Source organism: Camelus dromedarius, chromosome 36, assembly GCF_036321535.1.
Source record: "Camelus dromedarius isolate mCamDro1 chromosome 36, mCamDro1.pat, whole genome shotgun sequence".
Classification (NCBI taxonomy): Eukaryota; Metazoa; Chordata; class Mammalia; order Artiodactyla; family Camelidae; genus Camelus; species Camelus dromedarius.
Window position 1 is genome coordinate 8,169,578 of NC_087471.1, and position 21,853 is coordinate 8,191,430.

At 50.2% G+C, this 21,853-nt stretch overlaps 1 protein-coding gene and 1 non-coding gene across 3 annotated transcripts in view; one reads left to right on the forward strand and one right to left on the reverse strand.

Moving 5' to 3' along the window:
- The window catches only part of DPYSL2 (dihydropyrimidinase like 2), a 90,726-nt gene that overhangs the window by 34,935 nt on the left and 33,938 nt on the right, over positions 1-21,853 (forward strand). The window lies entirely within an intron of this gene.
- On the reverse strand, positions 13,640-13,712 carry TRNAA-CGC (transfer RNA alanine (anticodon CGC)). The gene has a single exon. It is a non-coding gene; the product is annotated as a tRNA-Ala (tRNA).

Sequence of the window (21,853 nt, forward strand, 5' to 3'; positions counted from 1 at the left end):
GCTGTTGAAGTAAATGGGTACCACACTGCCTGCATCTCCTTCCTTCCATCTTTCAGAGTTTCTCTGTGTCCCCTGAACCTGCTGATAAGTCCTCACCTGCCCCTTGCTGTGGGTTTCCCGGCTCACGGGACGTGGAAACTCTATTTCTGTCTCAAAGGGCACTGCCTGCAGTGGAAAATGCAGTTGAATATTCCCAGTTTAGAAATGGAGGTGCTACGTCAGCAGCAGAAAATAATATTATTGCCATCAGACAGAGCCTCTCATTGAGAGCTGGACAATGAGATCTCTGTACGGGGCCCTCAGTGCGGGGCAGAGGCAACGTCCTTTGCCCTTTCTGACCAGTGAAGTCGGGGCAGTGGCTCTAGACTTGCCCTGTAGACGGCATCCAGACTGGCCTGGGGTCACAGAGGTGGCCAGCGTGCTGTTTGGGGAAAGCACTGCTGGCACCTCACTGCTGGGGCTTTAAGATCATCAGAGCTGCTAAGACCCCACAATCTCCAGGAAGCAGGTGGGAACAGTTACTTCCATTTTATAGCGGGGAAGACTGAGGCCACAGGGAAAGGCAGGTTCCTCAGCGCAGGTGGCAGGTGTGGAATTAACACCTGTGACTGTGGCGCCATCACCTGCCAGCTGTGTGACTTTGCTTTAAGCCTCAGTTGCCTCATTTGCCAAATGTTGTTGCAAAGATGGACCGTGGAGGCTTCAAAACAGTACCTGGTCCGCAGTTGTCACTCGGGCATGGTGGTGATTATCATTCTGTCCCACGTTAGGTGCCCGCAACCTCCCATCTCTGCAGAGACCTGCTCACCCTGCTCCCCAGAGCTCTGCTCTCTCAACAGAGCCAGAGAAAAGGGGCTGCAGCTTCAGGAGAGTCTGACCTGAACCTTTGCTGGGAGCAGGGGTTCTCCAAGCATGGTCGGCCGGCTGGATCCCCTGGGGTGACTGGTGGTGCCTCTTCAAACATTCAGCTCCTGGGCCCCACCCAGCCCCTTGAAGTGGAGAGTCTGCTGACGGGACCTGTGAATCTGTGCTTGAGTCTGGTGATTGTCAAATGCGCTTGGCGAGCTGTTGGAAAGCCTGGATCCCCGGGGTCCGTGCCAGAGCTGCAGGCTCTAAGTCTCTCAGGATCGAAGCCCGTACTCAGAGAGGGGAGCCTGAATGTTGTTCTGCTGACCTGAACTCAAGGCTTTCCGTGGGGAGGCGGGGAGCCCCCAGCACCACACACAAGGGGGCTTCTTCGTACAGCAGAGTTCAGGACGGGGCTTGAGCACAGCCAGGTGAGGACAGAAGGTGGCTTCAGAGCTAGAAGGGGCCCTCTCTCCTGAACTCTGAAATTGTCACTTCCCTTCTAGATGTGGTTCCCCAGAGGTGCCTGGCTCCTGCATCCAGCTATCCCCAGCCAGACTCATCCTCTTCTCCTGACCTCCTGTTTCTCCCCCGGCGCCCAACCCTGGAGAGGGTTGCCCTCTTGGTCACGCTGGCTTGAACCCTTGGGGTCACCCTGTGCTGAATCAGGTTAATTCTGTCTCTGCATTCTCTCTGGCGTGTTATCTCTTCCTTTACTGATCCGGACCTTTGTTGTCTCTGCTGGAGCTCTGCCCCAGCTTTCTGAGGGTCTCCCTGCCCCGGTCTCCCACGTCTGCAGCCTGCATGTCTCCTTGCGGCCCGGGCTCTTCCTCCAGACTGATGGTGCTACGTTCTTCCTCTGAAGCCCTCAGAGGCTCCCTCTGGCTCAGAGAAGGCACTCCAAGTAGCAGAGCACAGTCCCGCTGCCCCAGCCGGGACTCCCGTTGTCAGGCACCTCAGCCAGGGATACCCGTTCCCCTTTCTCTGCCTCTGGGAAATTTCATGACCCTTTGAGGCCCAGGTTAGGTGTTACTTCCATCCTGAAGCCCCCTGCCCCGCTTCCCAGTTTTAATGTACTGCTTATTCTGTGCGCCTTGGCCAACATTGGTTTTTTAATGCCATGGTCCTTAGAACCTTCATCCTGTGTTACAGTTTGATCAAGGCTCCTCTGCCTCTTCTGTTTTCATGTTCCCCACCCACCTGGCCGCATCTCACTTCAGAGGCACTCCAGTAAGGCCTTACAGTGGAATAAATGAATGAATGAATGAATGAATGAAATGGATGAATGAGTTTGAGCGCTAATAGAACTTGGTTTCCTGCTTCATCTGAGTGAGATGCCAGAGGACTGAGAATCTTGGGGAGGGGAGGAGGATTTACACGTCTGATGTTTAACTGCATTCATTTTCATGGAAGCAGCTGTCTTTCTAAAAAAATTTTTTTTTGATTAAATTTTATTTTTCTTGGGCAGAGGAGATAATTAGGTTTGTTTATTTATTTATTTTAGTGGAGGTACTGGGGATTGAACCCAGGACCTTGTGCATGCTAAGCACGTGCTCTACCCTTGAGCTATACCCTCCCCACAAGCAGCTATCTCTTCAGACAGAACCTCTGTTTTTGCCGCCCCAGCCCCCCGTGGCTGTGGTCCAGTCTGCTGTTGCAGCATTTGGGGGAAGGGGGATAGGCCGGGGGAGCCTGCAGTCTGAGCGTCAGCCTGAGATCATGGATGGGGGTGGCGCCCTCTGTCTTCTGGAAGGAGGTGGGGAGAGTTGCCCTGGTGCTGGTCCTCCTGGGCTGGAGTTTGTTTGCTCTCTGAGCACACAGGGTGGTCCCCGAGTACCACGGCGGGCTCAGTAGTCATTCTCGAAACCTCTTGGGCTGGTCCAACTCTTCCTGGAGAGCCATGTGCGTGGGAGACAGGAGGCCTGAGATCCAGGCGGGGTGGCTTCCCACGGCCCTGCTGGCCCGGCCTTCCTGGGGGACGTGGCTCGGCGTGTCCCTGTGGCACATCCACTGCTTGTCATTTCTTCATCCATGTGGCATTTGGGTTTGCGCCCTGCCTCTGATGGGTCCACACGTGTGAACACACACTCACACTGTAGTGGGAATGTGTCTGTAATCGATACTTTGATGAGTCCCTTCGCATCAGTCGTTTGGCTCAGCTTAGAAAGTGTTTACAGAAGAGCCCGACCACATCAGACAAACGCCTCCAAGTCCAGGACCGAAGTGGCCGCCACAGAATCTGCCTGTGGCTTGGCGATTAGAAGGCCACATTATCCGATGGGCTGGCGCTGTGGGCGCTGTCTGTCTGCGCCTCCTGGTGTCTCCCCGGCCCCACGTGGGCGAGGGCGCACATTTCGCTTGTGGACACGAGGTGGGGGTGCTTCCTGCAAGCGGACAGCACAGGACGGCCTGCTCAGGTGTCGCCCTGTGAATCTCAGCCACGAATGGCTGGACTGGAAGAATCTGTCCACTTCCTGGGATATTTCAGGCCCGTCACCTCCTACCTGGTGTTGAGCAGAAGGCAGGAAGGGAGTGAGGCAGATGAGGCGTCCTGAGGGGTCGCACAGCTCCTCCTGCAGGGCCAGCACACACTTCACTAGGTGCTTTTCTCACGAGGGAGGCTATTGGGTTGGATCGACCAGTCAGCCTCATAGCCCTGTGGAGTTTAGGGTCTGCTAGAACCTTCTGGAAGCAGGTCCCTAGTTCCTTTATAATGTTCACTGTGGCAGTTATCCTAATCTACTCAGGGTTTCTTGCCTGGCTCCTGGCCCTGAGAACTGGCTTTGGGCATCAATCCTGCCCACAGAGGGAGTGGCCTCCATCTCTTAAGAAGGTGCCTGCATCCTCTGTGATCCCGTTCTGACTCTGCCTGTGGGTGCTGTACCCAGAACATGGAGAGTCTCTGTGGTGGATGTTCCCGGAGCCTCTTCTCTGACTTTCCATGGAGCGGGATGCTCAGACTGTTGGGAATGTCCTATCAGTCCTATGGCCCAAGGTGACAGCGAGAGCCTGGAGTGGTGGTGGGGGACATGGACATGCGGGGCCTCAGCAAGGTCTTTCTAGCCTCTGGATGTGAGGGCCAGGCTCCACGTGCTCAGCTTCACTCATGGCTCGATAGGAGCCCACATGACACACACGGGTCCGGGGATGCCCGTGTGCCTTGTGCCGGCTGAGTGAGCTGGGCAGAGAAGTGCCAAGCATGTGGGCTCGCCCCATCCATTATTCTATGGCCCCCAGCACACATGGAAGCTGCCTGGGGAACAGCTGAATGAGTCTGGACCAAAACCTTGACCCCACTGCTCCTTCTACTCTTGGGATCTTTAGCATCGTTGTCCTGGGGCCACTCTCTTAATGTGGAATCTTACCTGGGACCCCCCCCCCCCCCTGGCAGGTAAGACTGATGAGAGCAGGGCTGCTCTGGCTGAAATGGGCTGTGGGAGAGCCCAGATCCTCGCCCCTGGCTCCCTGTCCTCCCCTTCTTGGCAGGCCCCTGCCTCTGGGGGACCCGAGGGCTTGGGGAAGCCCAGTTGGAAACCCCCTCTTCCATCACCACCTCCCCTCATTGTTCACCTTCCCTCCGAAGCCTGGCAACGGGGCTGGTCCCCACACAGCTTCTGAGCGGAGTTGCAGGGGGAAAGGGTGTTTAGGAAGAAGGCACATACCCATTTAGTCACTTGGGAAAACTCCTGACCGCACTGTAAGTTTGCAGTGGTTTTGTTTAAGATCCCTCCTTCTGTTCTAGACGGGAACTGGGACGGAGCACCCGTTTCATTTCCCCGCCTAGACTGGCGTCGGTTTGCTGTGCGTTTCGTGAGAGTGTCTTTTCCTAATAGGTGAAGGCTCTGCCCTTCTTTAAACAATGAGTGTTGTCCGTAGCTCTGGTCCCGGATCACCAGCTGGGGCCCTTCCCCTGCTTTGCCCCACTTTTTCCTCTTTGAGAAGACGTTTCTGTTTCTTCTCGGGAAATGATTATTGATTTCCCTCGGCTTTGAGGGCTCTGCTTCCGACCGGGCTGCTGTTTTTAGGTGAAGCCATTTACCCGAATGGCTTGCCTTCGTCTGTCTTAACTGCCGTGGTAATGACCGAGGGGAACGGCAGTGAGGAGAAATTAGAGTTCTTTCTGGTTAACCCATATGGGAGCCAGCTCTCTTTGAATGTGACTAAATTGTTCCCCTAATGATAGGGAGGATGCGGCCGGGGCGGGGCGGGGTCTCTGTGGCCAAGGCTGACTGTCCTGTGAAGGGAATTTTGCAAATGAGCCAGGGCTGTAGTTACAAACCTCCACTGCACACTAGAATCCCCTGGGGAGTTTTCACTAAGTACAGAGACCAGAACTTCTGATTTGTGCTCTAGGGGGCCTGGGCATCGGTAGTTGTAAAGCTTCCAGTGGGTGGCCAGGGTTAAGAGCCATTAGGTACCTATTCCAGCGGTTGGACTTCTGTGGAAACTGAATGAATGTCTGCTGAGGTTTTCTCAAAGCTAGAGGTGCCTACTGCTCTCAGGTGCCTGCTATATCCTGACCTCTTTGCAAAGGGAGGGAGATAACACTGTTACGACCTGGGGTGGCTGGGTTCCTTACCTAGGTACTCTCCAGAAGCTTAGGAAACAGGATGGGGCTGAGCTCACATCACTGCAAAGGGCCTCCTCCTTGGGTTGCTGTCCTTGGTGTCCTGGAAGGGCACTGGTTAAGACTTGGAGTCAGTGGGGTGAGAGGTGATGAGCAGGATGGGGCTGGGGGGTGGGACGAGAGAGGGTGCTGAAGGCAGAGTGGGGCTGGGATGTGGACTGCTGTGCCCAGCCCTGTGGGCCACCTGCTGTGCTGGTTTCCCTGAGAAAACCCTACTGTCTTTAGGTTGAATCAATAGTGTTTATGACCTAATCTCCCTCTAATCATAGGTCAGAACTGGAATCCCTCCTTGTGGGGAGCCCATGAGGGAAAAATCAAAAGAGCCTGGTAATAACATAGAATCATAGACTTTTAAGGCAACCATTCAGATCTTCGGTCCCAGCCTCTCTCTCTCTCTCTCTTCCTCTCTTTCCCTCCCCACCAACAGCTGGGTGAAATTAACTGGAGCTTGTTTCAGAGGATGAGATTGCAAGGAACAGGATAGGACAGGGATGGGAGAGCTCCGACCATCAGAAGATCTAAGTTTAATTTCCCTTGCCAGCACTTTCTGTTTGGACGTGATCATCTAAGATATTCCTAGATGGTAATTTCTATGTCTATGAGGCGGAGACAGTAGATTGCTGTTTCTTAGTGTTATTGGCAAAGTGGGTGAGATTGCTATACTGTTTAAAAATGATGATTGTGACACGTTTGGCACATGGGTGAATCAGTTGATCAGCTGATCTGTCTACCTGTCTAATCTATAATCTATCCATCTAATCTGTATCTCAATTACCTCTCTAATCTATCATCTATATCTAAAAAAATCTATCATCTATCTTATATGTCTAGTCTGTATACCTAGCTGTTATTTATATAAATCTGTATCATCTATCTAATCCATCTGTCTGTCTATCTATCTATCTATGTATCTCCTATTCATCTCTTCTGATCTAAGGATGCTGTCAGATGCCAGCTGATTCCAGCTGGGTTATCTCTCTTTACTGCCACTTGTGGGGAATCAGGAAGAAAGCTGAAGCTTCCTTTCATTTTCAAGCTCATGTAATAGAGTTCCTGTTTTGAACACAGCAGGAAACACAACCGTCTATGAGAAGCCCTTTAAGGTGGCTTCTTATACCAAAAACAAAAAATAAAAATTTTCCTTTTTACTCTTTTTCCTCCTCCAAATAACCCCTGGAGCATTTGGAGCTTAAATTTTTCGACAACACACTTGACTGCACAGATGCAAAGCCACGCCACCAGGAAGCAGCTCATCCAGTCAGCACCTCTTGCTAGATTCGCGTTTTCAGCCAAAAAAGGCATCAAAGGGGGCAAACGTTATAATAGGTCGTTACTGTGCTGTTGAATGCCTGGACCCCTCGTTTCTGGTGGTGGATTCGTCAGCGTCCTTGCGAGGAGGTTTGCACTCCTGCACAAACATCTCCCTTCCCGCAGCCCTGCGGCTCACCGAGCGTCCCGTGCACAGCCTGGGGTCACTCCTTTGGCAGCCTGGGTGACAAATTCTTCCCCAGGGGGTGTTTGAGCTGAGGAAGTATTTAGCCATCCAGGGCCTCACGCTCAGAGATGCGTGGCAGGCGAGTTCTGTGGGACACAGCTCGCTTCTCTCTGGGTGGGCGCGGCCAGGGACGCGTTCCTCTTTTGTCAAATGAAAAGGACCGCGTCGGACCCCTCAGAGATGCCAGCGCTGGTCCCTTACCCATCGGTGGTCAGTTCTGGCAGGGACAGGCGGCTGCTTTTCCTTCAGTGTACGTATCTCATGCTTCTTCTGTTTAACCAGGACTCTATTATAGTTGTTTATTTTATTTTTTGCCGTAGTTCATTAGCTCCACAAATTATGGAGATAAAAAAGCAAGCAGAACAGATCCATAATTAAGGCAAGAAGAGAGTTTAGTTGAATAACTGTGCCCTGAGGGGCTGACAGATAATTTGAGGGCAACGTTGAGCCCAGTGGAGGGGGGCCGGACTTAGTGTTTTGGACGAAATGCAATTTTTGCTTCAGAGTTTTGAATGCAAACTTGACAGAGTATCTCAGCTCGGCTCAGAATTGGTGGTGTGTGTTTTTTTCTTTTTGTTTTTTTTTTTAATTTTTTGTGATGGAGGTACTGGGGATTGAACCCAGGACCTCATGCATGCTAAGCACAGTCTACCACTGAGCTATATTCTCCTGTGGTTGTGGGTTTTTTTTTTTCTTTTTTCTTTTTTCTTTTTTTTAGTAAAATCGGTAGATTTATAGCTTTTGCTCTTAATTTTTTAAAATAGTGCATGCTCTTTACCAAACATTTGAAATGAAGAAATGCAGAGTCCAGCAAAAATCCTCCATAATTACAATTTCCATAGCTGACAAGTGGGTAGAGATACTCTAAGGGAGTTCACGACAACTGTATATGATCCATGTATATGTGTATGTGTACATGTGGGGTGGTGTGTTTCAAGTGTCATTTTTGCACAGTTAGGTGGGGCTTCAGCCCGATGTGTAGGATGGGCATTTAAGTTATTGCTCAAATTGGATGCACTTTTGAGAGTGACACGGATGCTGCTGATTGTAGTCCCAGGACAACAGCGAAAACCAGGGCTGCCCAGGTAAACCCAGAGACATGTCACTGTTCCTTTAAGGGGCTTGTAAGTTGAGTTCTCGTGTCCTCTGATGAGCTCTGAAAGGGAATGAGCTAGGAGCTGCTGTCTGGACCCCTCCACCGACCTACAAGGAACCACAGCGGGTTGCTGTGGTTGCTGCATGATTCTGTCCTTGCACGAGAGATGGCAGAAGAAAGTGGGGTGATTTGGAGGGAGCAGATGATGGATGCCATTTATTGAGGACTGTGCCACACAAGCCCCGTACACACCATTTCTAAACCTTCTGTCAACCCTCCAGGTAGGTGGGTGTGTCCTCATGCAACCCGTGAGACATGGGGAGCCGGGAGAAGCCACGTGATACGCCGGAAGCCACGGAGCGTGCACATGTTAGGTCTAGGGTGCTGAGCCCAGGCTCTGGGCTGATGACCCTCTCAGACCACAGCATAACGAGCACTGTTTGCTTTTGAACAACTACAGAGTGTGCTCACGAACGCTGCTGTGTGCCTGGCATCATGCTAGGTGCTTCCAAACGTCCGAGAGCCAGTGCCCGCCTGCAGTTTGCGATGGGGCATGGCGCTAATATCTAATAACCCCTCTCCAAGAAACAGACAGATTTTTAGTGTTCAAGCTTTATCTTGACTTTCAATCCTTTATTTAAAAGTAATTTTTCCATAATGTGAAGGAAGAAAGTGATCAGATACTGGCCCTCTGTCCCCAAGCAGGAGGCTGTGCCCAGCAGTGGGGGAGGATGCTCACCAAGACTGTGGTGTGCCGAGTGTCCCCAGTCTCCCGACAGAAGCCCCGGGTTGATGACCTAGATTTCCCTCTACATCCCAGGGGGGATTTGGAGAGCAGTCAGGAAGAGTAACTAATGCCAGGAGTTCATCAACTGAACTTAATCTCTCTTCTGGGAGGCCCAGGAGCCCTTTTCCACGCACGGCCAGATTGTGCTGGGTTCCGCCACACAGGCTGCTTCAGAGGTCTCCGTGCCCTTGCCTGGGTGTCGTCCTTCCCTGCTTCTCTGGCTGGCTTTAGAGGTTAGTCAGGCTCTGTTCTTCCCGAGCCTGGCTGGGGAAACACCTCGGGCAGAGGGCATTTTTTTTGAGGAGGAGCAGAGACGGGGAAGAAGATCAAACAGTGTCTCAGAGCTGGGGTTGCTGCTCCACGCATTGTTTTTTTCCTTCATGGAGATCATCCAAGGAGAAGCATGAGGTGTAACGGAAAGAATTTGAGGCCTCAGCTTCTCGACAACACATCTTCTTCGAGCTGGGAATCAGGAGACCTTCGTTCTGGTCTTGACCCTGCTCGTATTAGCTCAGGCAAGTTGCCCCACGTCTCTGTCTTGGTTTTATCAATTGTCAGAAAGGCCTGGATGACTCTTTCTTGCCCAGGAGGGTTGCTGTACGGATTTGGTGATGGATGTGGCTGGGCTTGATCAGGGTGTACAGAGGCGAGGTGGACCTTGACCGGCAAAGCTTTTTATCATGACGCCTGGATCCTGAGATGTTTGCAGGGCCAACTTTGTTTTGTGCTGATTGACTTCCGTCATCACCTCTCATTTCATGATTCACCTCTTCTCTTATTCTTCTCTCGCTGAGAGTCAATTAAAATGCTCAGCATGGTTCTGAAGTGCGTTTTCTTTGTCATTACAGAGGTACATCCTCACCATCACCTGGATTTCCTTTCTGGCTGAAAACATTCAGCTCTGTTTATTGGAGCGGTCCCCTCCGCCCCATCCCAGCCCAGGAAAACATATTTTCTATCTTATTTTGGAAAAGGAAGATTCACTTTGCTGAATTTGACATCTGCTTAGTGGGAGTTTCAGAATATCTGCTCATTTTCTCTCTTTATGTTGCAGAAAAGGGTGCTTTTAATTAATGGTTGGCTCAAAGGGCAGGTAAAGCTTCCATGCCAAAATCTTTGCTCCTGGAGAGTGGATGGTAGTCCGACACCTGATGCCAAGCTCTAGGTTGGGCTGTGTCTGGGACTCAGAGGTTGATTATTGAGTCTCCTCATTTTGCAGCAGGGAAACCAGGCCCCAGGAGCTTCTCCGCCTCCGTGCCCTTTCCCCCACGGAGCATACTTCTGTCTGTACAATGCTTACGATGCTTACGTGCGTTTTAGCTCACTACCACCGGCAAGTGCTGCTCATGGCGGGAGAAGCCTCCCCACTGCGCAAAAACTCACCTCCAAGAAAGCTTGCTTTCCGGAAAATAACCCAAGAAGGTGTTCTCTTCCCTCTTTGTGTGGAAATGTGAATTTTCATCAAATGGCAAAGGCTTCTTAAAGACGAACTGGAAGAGCTGATCAACAAAAAAGAAATGGGTTCTGTTATGTCCGGGGATGGAAAGTAATCACTCAGCCGCTGTATTTTCTGGGTCCCTTGGCTTGTGCGACTGGGCATTTGACCTTTTAGGTCTCAGTTCTAAGGGTGTCAGGGGGTCCAGAAACCACGTGCTGCACAGCATTTCTGCCTCTGACACAGATCCTCCGTTTCCACTGTCTCCTTGCCAGTGGAAGATGGCCTCTAGCGACTGATGGCTTTTTCATCTGCACCAGAAAATATTATTTTTCCTGATTATTCTCTCTCTTCATGCGTTGGCTCGGCCCCTGGTTTTCCTCATTCTCTTTGTCCTTAAGGCAATTTGCAAAAGACAGTCTGTTCTTCTTGCTTGTTCTTAGGATTTCCAGCAAGAAAACATGCTGTGTAACAAAAGTCTTATCAGTTTAGGTTCCATTCATTCATTCTTTCATGATTTATTTATTTATGCAGGTGTGTGTTGACTTACACAAACCACACTTGCTCATTAAAATTTTTTTAAAAAATTGTGTACAATTTATTTACCATAAAAGTCACTCTTTTAGTGTACCTTCAGTGTTTTTTCGGGTATTTGCAGAATTGTGTGACCATCGCTACTATCTAATTTCATTATTTATTTTTCTAGGCAGGGGAGGAGGTAATTCGATTATTTATTTATTTAACCTTTTTTTTCTTTTTTTTAATATAGAGGCTCTGGGGATTGAACCCAGGACCTTGTGCATGCTAAGCATATGCTCTACCACTGAGCTATACCCTCCCCTCGGCTACCATCTCATTTCAGAACATTTTTTACTATGCCCCAAAAAGCTCCATATCAATTAGCTACTTACCTGCCTTTTCCCAGTCTGTGGCAAATACTAGTCTACTTTTTGTCTCTATGAATTTGCCTATTTTGGACATTTCATATAAATGGAATCATACAATATATGGCCTTTTGTGATGGACTTCTTTTTCTTAGCATGATGTCTTCAAGGCGCATGCATGTTGTAATGTGTATCTCTACTTTATTCCTTTTTATGGCCAAATATTATGTTGTAGGATATACTGCATCTTGCTTATCCACTGATCAGTTGATGGCATGAAGGTTATTTCTACTTTGGGGCTTTTGTGACAAGGTTTTGTGTGGGCGTATGTTTTTATTTCTCTTGGGTATGTATCCAGGAGAGGAATTGCTGGGTCATCTGGTAACTCTGCCTTTAACTTTTTGAGGAACTGCCCAGCTGTTTCCCAAAGTGGCCACACCATTTTACATTTCTGCCGGCAGTGTCTGAGGAGCCTGGTTTCTCCACATCTTCGTCAACACTTGTTCTCTTCCATCGTTTTGGTTACAGCCATCTCTGGGGGGTGTGAGGTGATATCTCACTGTGGTTTTGACTCCAAGGCTTTACTTTAAGGTCAGTCCACTCATTCACTGACCCTCAGTCACAGTTGGCTTGATCTGTGACGTGAGAACTTGTAGCCTCTTTGCTCCAGTGTCCTTCGTCTGGCACCCTCTCTAGCCTACCAGGCCGGGCCCTCTAGGGCGAGGACTGGCTCTCTCCTGGGCCCCTCCCCCTCTCTCTGCAAGATCGATAGGGCGGGACGTGTCCCCCACTTCCTACGAGGAAACTGCAGAACAGAGAGGTTAAGTGACTTGCCCAAGGCCACCCAGCTAATAGGAGGCTGGCAGAGGACTCAGACCCTGGTCACCTGGCTCCCGGGCCCGCACGTGTCCTGCTTGGCATGTTGCTGGGGGCATCAGGTGTGACACGTGGTTTCAGTCCGTGCACTCGATTTCAGGGGACTCCATCCTTGCTTTCCGGATGCTTCTGACGTAACAGTGATAAGCACCTGATAAAACTGAGAACTGAGAATGGTGCTGGGTGGCTGAGGCTGCCTTGATGTGGGCGGAGTGGGGGAGGTAACAGCACAAAGGATGCGGTCCTTTCCCGGCGCCATCACAGCTATTGCTCTGTGTAAGCAAATTTAATTAGCTCTGTGGTTTCCACTGCTGCGAAAAACTTCATTCATCCCTCCTGTCACTCAGCCGTTCAGCTGACCTTTATGGGGCCGCATGGTAGGTACTGTTCTAGCCATTAGAACTGCAGGTACGGTCTCTGTTACCTGTTCCCTGTGGTTGGAGGTGAGCCCTTGCTTCCTGTTTTTTCAGCGCCTCTCCAGTCTCTAGCCCCTTCAATTTACTGTCAAAATTCAGCGAGACCTCTCACAGTCACCAGGACACCGACTGTGACGGGGTGTGGCCCGGCAGGCAAGGGTGGGGTGTTTAGGGCAGAGGACTCCCCTTTGCTGGAGAGTCAGTCCCTGAGGGGGTGCCGGAGGAGGGCGTGACGAGGCCTTTGTTGTGCTGGGGCAGGTCTTCCAGGGTGTGAGCAGCAGCGGCAGGAAGTTCTAGGGAGGTCCGGGCAGGGAGGGGGTGCCGGCCTCTGGATTTGGCCTGTGGTGTTTGAGTTCTGCCCTCACTGCACACCATCTGGGCAGTGATTTCCATTTTCAGAGGAGCTGCAGTTTTTTTTTTCCCTCTTTCCTTCTTTCCTTTTTAAAAAATTGTGGTAACATATACGTAACATCAAGTTTACCCTTTTAACCATTTTTAAGTGTACAGCTTAGGGGCATTAAGTACATTCACATGGTTGTGCAACTGTCACCCCCATCCAGCTCCAGAGGTTTTTCTTCTTCTCAAATGGAAACTCTGTCCTGCCCTCAACACTAACCTCCTTGCCTCCCTCCAGCCCTCGGCAACCCCCGTTTTACTTCTTGTCTCTGAATCTGGCTGCTCTAGGAACCTCAGTGTAAGTGGGTCTTACATACAGTAGGTGTCTTTTTGTGGCTGGCTTCTTCCCCTTACAGAACGTCTTCAAGGTCCATCCATGTTGTTGCAAGGAATTTCATTCCTCTTTAAGGCTGAATGATACCGCATTGTGTGTCTAGACCACATTTTAAAATCTACTCCTTGGACACGGGTTGTTTCCACCTTTTGGCGATTGTGACTAGTGCTGCTGTGAACCTGGGTGCACAAATGTCTGTTTGAATCCTTGCTTTGCATTCTTTGGGGCATATACCCAGAGCGGGAATTGCTGAGTCATGGTAATTCTAAGCCGGTTTTCTGATCAGTAATATGATGTTTCAAGATGACTGAGGTGGCTTAAATTTTTAAAAATTATTATTTATTTTAAGTTTTTATTAATTGTTTTAAGTATATGACTTTCTCTTTTTTTTTTTTTGGAGGTGGGAGAGGTAATTAATTATGTTGTATTTATTTGTTTATTTTTTTATGGAGGTGCTGGGGATTGAACCCAGGACCTCGTGCATGCGAAGCATGTGCTCTACCACTGAGCTGTACCCTCCCCATTGAGGTGGCTTAAATCTGAGAGAGGGTACAAGGTCTGGACCGTGTATCTGGCACATAATAAATGTTAAGTCCTTTTCTTCCTGAAAGACCCTTTTGATTTTTCTCCTGAAAAGTATCTTCTTTAAAACAAAAGCACTTTAACCTATTTTGATGAAAAATTCCTCTTCAGAGGTAGCGCGTGGTTTCTCCTGAGTGGAGAGACCAGCACCTGGTGTAACCCCTTCCTGCCGGCCCAGGGTTATTGTCCTGAGTCCGTGTTATCGCACTGTGCTCACCTTGAAAGGGCTGGGCGGCGGGCGACCCCCTCGCGTGGTCTCTGGCTGTTGGGAATCTTTGTCTCTGGCTCATCGTTGTCCCGCCTCCTGCCTTCCTGTCCTTGCTCACGTCTTGGTGCTTTAGTGTACCTGACTGGTGCTGTCGCCCTCCCTCACTGAAGTTCACATTTCAAGTCTTCCTTCTGCTGGGGGACCGGATGATTGAGATTCTCATAATTGTGTGAAAGTAGGAAGATACAGGACCTGAATGAGCATCTATAACCACTTCTCCCGAAGGGCAATTTTTTGGACCGACTGGAGGTCCTTTCTGGCCATTTCATGGAGTCTGAGTGAGGACTCAGTGGCCAGATTTGAATAATGAAGTGTCACTGCCTCCAGGAAAGTCATGCGAGGGAGGCGGTTTTCGAAAGCCAGGTGAGTACTCTGCTGGGTCTGAGGGGCAGGTGGCTAGCTTCCACCTTGATGGTCTCTGAAGGCTTCCTGGAGGAGGGGGCAATGGACCTCATTGGGGAAAGAAGAGGTGAAGAAATGTGTGAGAGAACAATTGTTAGTCTGTTGTAGCTAAGTTTTTGTCTACTAAATTTTCAAATATTAAAAGGAGTTCTAATACCCAGTATTGCAGTGAAATGGGCACTCACGGACTGCCGAAAGGTGTTTCCACTGGCATGGCCTTTCTGGAGGGCAGTAAGACAAAAATCTGACAAGAGCTTTAAAAATTTATGAAGAAAAAATACTCATACCTCTTGACCCAGAATAATCTATGTGCAAACATTTAGTTCTAAAGATGTCCACTGTAATGTTACTTATGATGAGAAAAAACTAGAAACATCCTAAATGACCAAAATAGGTGATTGGTTAAGTGCCTTTTGGCACCTCTAGGACAAAATAGTATGTAGCCATTAAAAACCATTGTGGGAAATATTTATTAATATGAATATGTTTATAGTACTTTGGTGGAAAAAAAAGGTAGGGCTCGATCACTGTGTCCGATTTGATTCCACTTTTCTTTTTTAAAAGGGCTTTAAAATTGAAGTATAATTTACATACTGTGATATTATGGCACTGCTTTCATAAAGAATGTATGTGTGTGCAAATAAGTGGGTAGGAAAAAAGATTGCAGGGGCAGACCCCAGCATATGAGTAGTGATTTTCTTTGGATGCTGGGTGAACAGAAAGTTTTGTTTCTTTCCTCAATTCTTTCTGGTTTCCCAAGTATTTGGTGTTTAAGTGCTCTTGCATTAAAAGGGATTTTATAAAAAGCACGTTCCCTTGGAGCTATCCTTGTCATCTGGGCTATTATCTCTTGCCCCTGTCATTCCTGGGAAGGAAGAGAACATAATGCGAGGAAGTGTTTGAATTTGTGTTCGGCTGTGCGGGTGGTATTCGTGTAGAACCTGAACGCCCCCCTGCCCCCACTGTTGCAAAGTGTAATGAAGGCTCCCTGAACAACGGAGTCCCTAATCGGGCTTAAACCTTGTTGTCCAGATACACTGGCTGTTAGTCAGTCTTATTAATCAGCTGTCGGGTAAAAGGGCCCATTGAACAGCCAGCCCTCAGCCCGCGATGGGGAGCGCATCGTGGTACAAGGGCCGTGCTTCAGGCTCCAGAGATGTTATGCTGTGTTTTTGAATCCAGTCCAGGTTTCTAGGAGGAAAACACCCGTCAATTATGTCGGCTCTCGAAAGGTCCCGGTCAACATATGACATCACCAACTCTTCCTTCCCTGCCCGCCTTTATTTGGAGGGGACGCAAGGAGAATTGTGCAACGTTGGAATAAACAGATTAGAGGCCAGATTCCTCGTGCTTTTGTTTCTGGGCTGAGCTCCGGTCTGAGCGCCGGCTGTTCTTTGCCAGGCGCAGTGAGACCGGGCCACAGCAGCTGTGTACACGGGGGGAAGAGTTGCTCGGTTTGCTAATTAGAGCCCCGGGTTCCCGCCGGTTCTCGCTTGCCCTGGGCGCTTTTGTCTCTGTCGTGTCATTAGGTGTGCGTCCGCAGATGGCGTCCTGGCTTGTAGAGGGTGTGAGCGTCCCGCTGTTTCAGTCCGTGTTTTCAGAGAAAGCTCATTGCCATCAGGTCACAGGGTTGGTCTGATTATCGACTTCAGCAGGAATGTAAACACTACCCTGTTGGATGAAGTTGCTCCTTGTTCTTTCCTATTCTTGGCAATGACCTTGGGGCTTGGGCTGGAGCATTTTAACATCATTCTTCACATTATGTACATAAGTATGCATGTTTCTATCGTTGTCTAATTAGGAAGGTGCAAGTCCTTGAGTTTCTAGTCGGATTCCCTTCCCAGCAAGGAGCCAGCAGGAAGGAAAACAGACAGACCTAGTCTTTGCACGTGAAAGCCTTGTGGTGTGACTTTTATTTTTTCGTGATGTTCCGCACAGCCCTGTCATCTCTTATTTTTGGCAGGCCAGCCCTAAATCTGTGGTCTGGTAGTCCCAGGCAACCGAAAGCTGAGACAAACAGAGGAAGTGTCATTACTCACATGTTTCCCCAGCCACCTCATCTTGGCCCGACCGGCCAGCTGCCACCCCTTTTCGAGGTGGGGCTCCTCCAAGCCGAGTCTGAGCCAGCCCCAGTCGGGGTCCCTTTAGGTTGTCCCTGCTCCGGGCCCTCCCCTCCTCCCAGGCCCCTGGGGTCCCCATCAGTCATTACTTTTCCTACACGCTTTCTGTCATTTGTTTGTGGTCTGGAATTTATGGCAGACTTTGTGGTGAAAACTGGGAAGTTGCCCCAAGTTTTTAAAAGCAGCCTGGAGGCCATGGGAGTAGAGTAGCCCACCTCCTAACCCTTTCACCCCCATCACACGCACGCAGGTGCACATGCAGGTGTGCACACACACACAGACACACACACGTACGCATCCTCTCTGGTCATCGTCCTTGTGCCCGGGGCTTTGTGCTGATGGAAGGGGGTCTTCACAGGAAATCTGCAGATCCTCTGGTTGCCCTGGCTTCCAGCTCTTAGGAAACTCACCTCCTGTAGGTCCTCCCCTCCCTACGTGGAAAGGGGAAGTGGGAGGGGAGAGCCAGGTCATCCATCCCAGCCTGTAGTTACCAGGTCCCTTAGGGGGTTTTGCAAACATACATAATTTCACTATTCTAAAAGCCTGCTGGAGATCGCACTGAAGTGATGTTTCCAGGACAAGATCAGGTTTCTTTGCTTGTGATTGGAAATCCGTGGACTCCGTTAATGCTGGTTAGTTTGTGTTTTCCGCTTTGGCCGTTTTTCTTGCATTTGATTCATGATACAAGGAATGCATTTATGTGTTCCTAATATATTCCATTTGATAGGAAGATGGTTTCCAGGAGCCAGGAGGGGCGTTGGGGGGAGGTTCCCCGGGAGGTGAAAAGTCTCTCTCTCTGTTGACAGAGGGTCTCTGTGAGTCTTCCTGCTCCGGCGTTTACTGCCTTTTATTTTATGACTCGTGCCTACTTGCTGGGTAAACAGGACAGTTTGTTGTGTTTGTTTTCGCCTTATTCAGTTTTATGCAGAAGACTGCTCTGCTGGATGAATAATTCAAAGCTCCATGCCTTTCTTGTGGCGCCGGGAGCCTTGACCTCCTCTCAGTACCGCCTTTGTCTGGCCCCTTTCCGCACACTCTTAGTCCTCCGGGGTCCCTGCCTGAGCTCTGCCCCTGCCACCTGGCCCACCAGCAGCACAGGAGGGCACCCTTGACCTCCTAGATCCTGTGCCCCCACGATGCCCAAGCCGGGACCCCCTTCACACATTATACCACAGAGTACAATTGAGCCTTTGGAGAAGACTGACTTTGTGCCAGGAATTAGGTCAAGCTGCCTTATGTGCTCAGGACAAATCCTATTTTACTTCCAATTTATGTAACAAATGCATATAGAAGACCTCCTCTGGCGGGCACTGCCCTTTACAAATGCCGTCTCATAGCAACTCCCTGAGTGGGTACTGGTATCTCCATTGGACAGGTGAGAAAACTGAGGCCCGGGGAGGGCAGAGGATCCTGGTTGTATAGCCCGTGGGCGCCAACTCGGGCAGCCCGACTCCAGAGTTTTTGCTTTTGACTCCTGTACCATGAAGTAGCCTGGTTGCTATTCCGATTTTGCAGATGGGCAAACTAAGGCCTTGGGAGGGGGGATCAAGCCCAAGACCCTGGAGCGCCAGTGGCAGCACCCAGATTCAACCCCAGATGGGTGAGCTTGCAGTGAGAGCCCTGAACCTGTCAGTGGGGCCTCGTGGGGTTTTATCCCACTCTATTTCCAGCATATTCTGCGTGTACAGTTACAGCACTGGAGGCCATTCCTACGCCATGACACTTACTGGTTCTCAAAACTTACTGGTCCTCTAATTTTTTTTTGGGGGGGTGGTTCTTTAACAGTTTTTTCCATGAACACGAGCGTGTTTAGCTGGTGGAGCTGAGGCCCAGCTGTCTGATCAGGACATTTGAGAGGCAGCCAGCTCCATGGCCTGCAAATCCCTGTACGTGAGAATCCCCAGGACCTCAGAAGCCTTAGAGGAATTCCCCGATCCAAACACTAGCCTGAAGCAACCTTTGTGCTTCTCCCACCGGTGTCTGGAGATGAGATGCCATAAAGCGGGCTTGTGTCCAGCCCGAGACTCAGGATGCCTGTCTCATTACAGGAAACAGCCCTCTTCCACAGTTTGCCTGTGATTTCAACATTTCTTGGAGAAATTCTCCATGGGCCTGGAGTTGGAAGCTCTGCTTTTTAATGAGTTGGGCTAGAATTTTCACCTTTGGCTTTCCTTGCCTTCTCCCTGGGCCACAATGTCATCCCGCTTTGGGGCTGGCACTTCCTATGAGATGTCTGTCCGTCTGGGAAGGTACCTGGCACCAAGAGAAAAGCACAGCCTAGCACTGTGCACCCTGAGGCCTGCTGCCTGGCCTCCGGCTTGTGTGCTGAATGTGGTGGGAGTCATCTTAGGGCTCAGATGGACAAAGCAAAGAGCTGGGGTTGGGGGACAGAACGTGATGGTGGCCGTAGCCACTTCATCCTGTTTTAGTTAGTAACCTCTCCGTACAGCTGGTGGATCTGCTCTCTCATCTACGACTTAGTCCCCTACTTGGGTTTTGGAAGTGGGCCATTTATTTGAAACAGAGATGGCCTAGAATAGTGAAAAGAGCTTTGTTTTTTTTTCTTCATTTTTTTACTCCCTTAAATAGCAAGGCAATAAAGTGACAATGCCAGCATTGGCTGGGGTGACATCCTGATGCATTGCCACGGGCAGTGCGAAGCAATGATGATTTGGAATGCAACGTGGTCATCTGTGTTGTGAACCGCAGCTCACCCGGTTATCCCCACCATAGGATCCTCTCCAGAGACAACCGTTTAAAGTCAGGGGAAGGTTATTTGCGTGATTACGTTCATAGGAACAGTATGTATAAAAGAGGAAAATTGGAAGCAGCCTATCCGTTCGACCAGGGGAATGGTGAAGCAGTTGTAGCAGGTTCCCCCAAGAATAACTCTCAAAAGAAATGGAGTTATGAAGAGTCTCAGATGACATGATACTACGAAAGAAGCCACAATTAAAAGTGAATGTGCCCTGTGGTTACACCCACAGAAAACATACGCGCATGACAGATCTGGAAGATGACATGGGAAAAGGTTAATAGCTGTTATTGGGATGGTGGGATTATCAGTAATATCTCCTCCTGTTATTAAAAAAAAAAAAAAGTAAAGGAAACAGTGCAGAGTTTGCATTCAGACCTAGGACTAATTCTGCTACATCTTATTATGTGTCTTTTAGCGACTCTTGAAACTTCCCTGGGACTCAGATTCCTCCTCAGTAAAAAGACAGAATCATTTCTAAGGGTCCCTGGATCTGAAGCTGATTGTAGCCACTAACAGACAGTCTTTCCAAGGGAGTTTGCCAGACTTGCTTATATCAATAAGCAATTAGTAAAAGAACCCGGGGGGCTGTTCGTAGCATCACTGTGCACAAACCGTGAAGTCCTGTAGGGCCGCTCAGTGCTACTGACTTGCTGTCACCATCCATGGCTGGGTGATGCCTTCCCTACGGGCAAGACTCCGCCCGAGCGCTTCCATTTTAAGTGAACAAAGAGCAAACTGTCAAGTCCATGGAGGCTGGTTTTGAAGTTAAAGCTCTTTTGGGCAAAGGGGGTCACTTCCCTCCCTTCCCACGCCCACCGGTCGACTCTGGGGGCCCCTTCCTGGCAGGTTGACCCCATGCTGCCTCCAGATGGGTTCTCAGTCTCCCCATGTCTGCTTTTGATGAGTCAAGGAGAGGATTTCCACTTATCACCACCTCTGAAAGGACTTATGCGTTAGAGATGGCCCTTCATTGCCACACAAAGAGTTCATGAGCCTGGCCTTTGATCTGATGTGCAAAGAGGCCATGTGCAAGCCATCCCAAGCTTCAAAGGGAAAGATTTTATAAGGTGCTGACTTTTGGACAAGCTCTTACCTGGCGCCCCAAATTGAATCTCCCTGACTCACAGTGACTGTATCCTCCCGTGTCCCCCAGGTCAAGTTCATTAGCTGCCCACTTAAGTGAAACCTGCGTATGTTTTCGATGAGAGAAGAGGGTTTAGGTTTGGGAGGTCGAGGGGCGCGCTAGTCATAGCTATGCCGAGAAGGTGGTGGTTGGCGAAGGCTGTAAAACGAGGCTGGTTGGAAGTCGGGCTCTATGTCAGTGTCTGCGCGACTCCACGCAAGTCCCGTGGCCCCCAGTTTCCTCGTCTGTGACGCGAGCCTGGTGAACCTGCCCTGCCTGCCTAGTTTGAGCATCAGACGAGACAGGGCGTGGGTAGCACTTGGCGAACCACTGAAGCGCTGTACCCATGTGAGCTTGATATTGTTGCTGTCAAATACGTATGTGCAGTGGTATGAGATTGTAAAATGATTCAATTGTCCCATTCCTATTTTTAAAAAATCTCTGGAGGAGCAGGTATGCTTCCCTAAAGTGGAGAGCTTTGGTTATGCCTTGTGTTAAATTGTGAACATGGAATGAAAAGCCGAGAGGCCTTTCCAAGGTCGTGGGTTTGGAATCTGGGCCCTCTCTCTGCCCTGTTCCCCACTCTCCTTTCCCACCCTCTGTCTCTGGCTCTCACTCCTGGACTCCAGAGTCACCTTCCAGCAGTCTGGAAGGAACGGGCAACCTCATTCCAGCAGGCCCAGGCTAAGGGAAGAGAAATCTGGTGGGCGGGGGGCAGTGGCTGCAGGTGCGGGGAGCTCTAGGTGCTTCTGGTGGGCAGCTGCCTTTGTGCAGCAGGAGCCAGCCCTGACGGTGGCTGCAGCCTGTGGGTCCCACCTGCTTCCAGCTGCTGATCATGGGGATTTGCGTGAGATTGAAGAGGGCATGGGTCCCCAAATCCATCAAGCAGTGAGGGCTGAGCCCAAGACACTGGAAGACTGTGGGAGGCAGAGGACCGGGGAGGGAGGAGATCGGGAGGGAGGAAAGAGAGGAAATGGTGGGAGGAAGGGGAGAGGAAAAGATAGATGAGAGCAAGAAAAAAAGGAGCCAGACAGAGAAAGGCCCGCTGTTCTGTTCAGATCCCCAGCTTGGACCTTTGGAATAGGAGTCAGATGTGTGAGTGGGATCTGATGAAGCAGGACCGTACTCCTGGGCACCCAGCACTGAAAATGGCGGGGAGAGAGAGGAGCCAGGAGGAAATTGTTCCCAGAGGTGGAGGCTAAGTTGCAGAGGATCATCTGGAGGCGGGGGGAGGGGGTGCTGCTGCGGGCAGTCACCCCAGGTGATGGGAGCGTGTTCAGGCCAGGGGAGGCTGGGGTGCAGCAGGCCCAGAATGAAGGGGAGGCAGGAACTTGGGGCGTCAACAAGATTCAGCCCTTTACCGAGCTCGGTGGGAAGGGCAGGGCAGGAAGAGGGCAGCAGCCCGAGG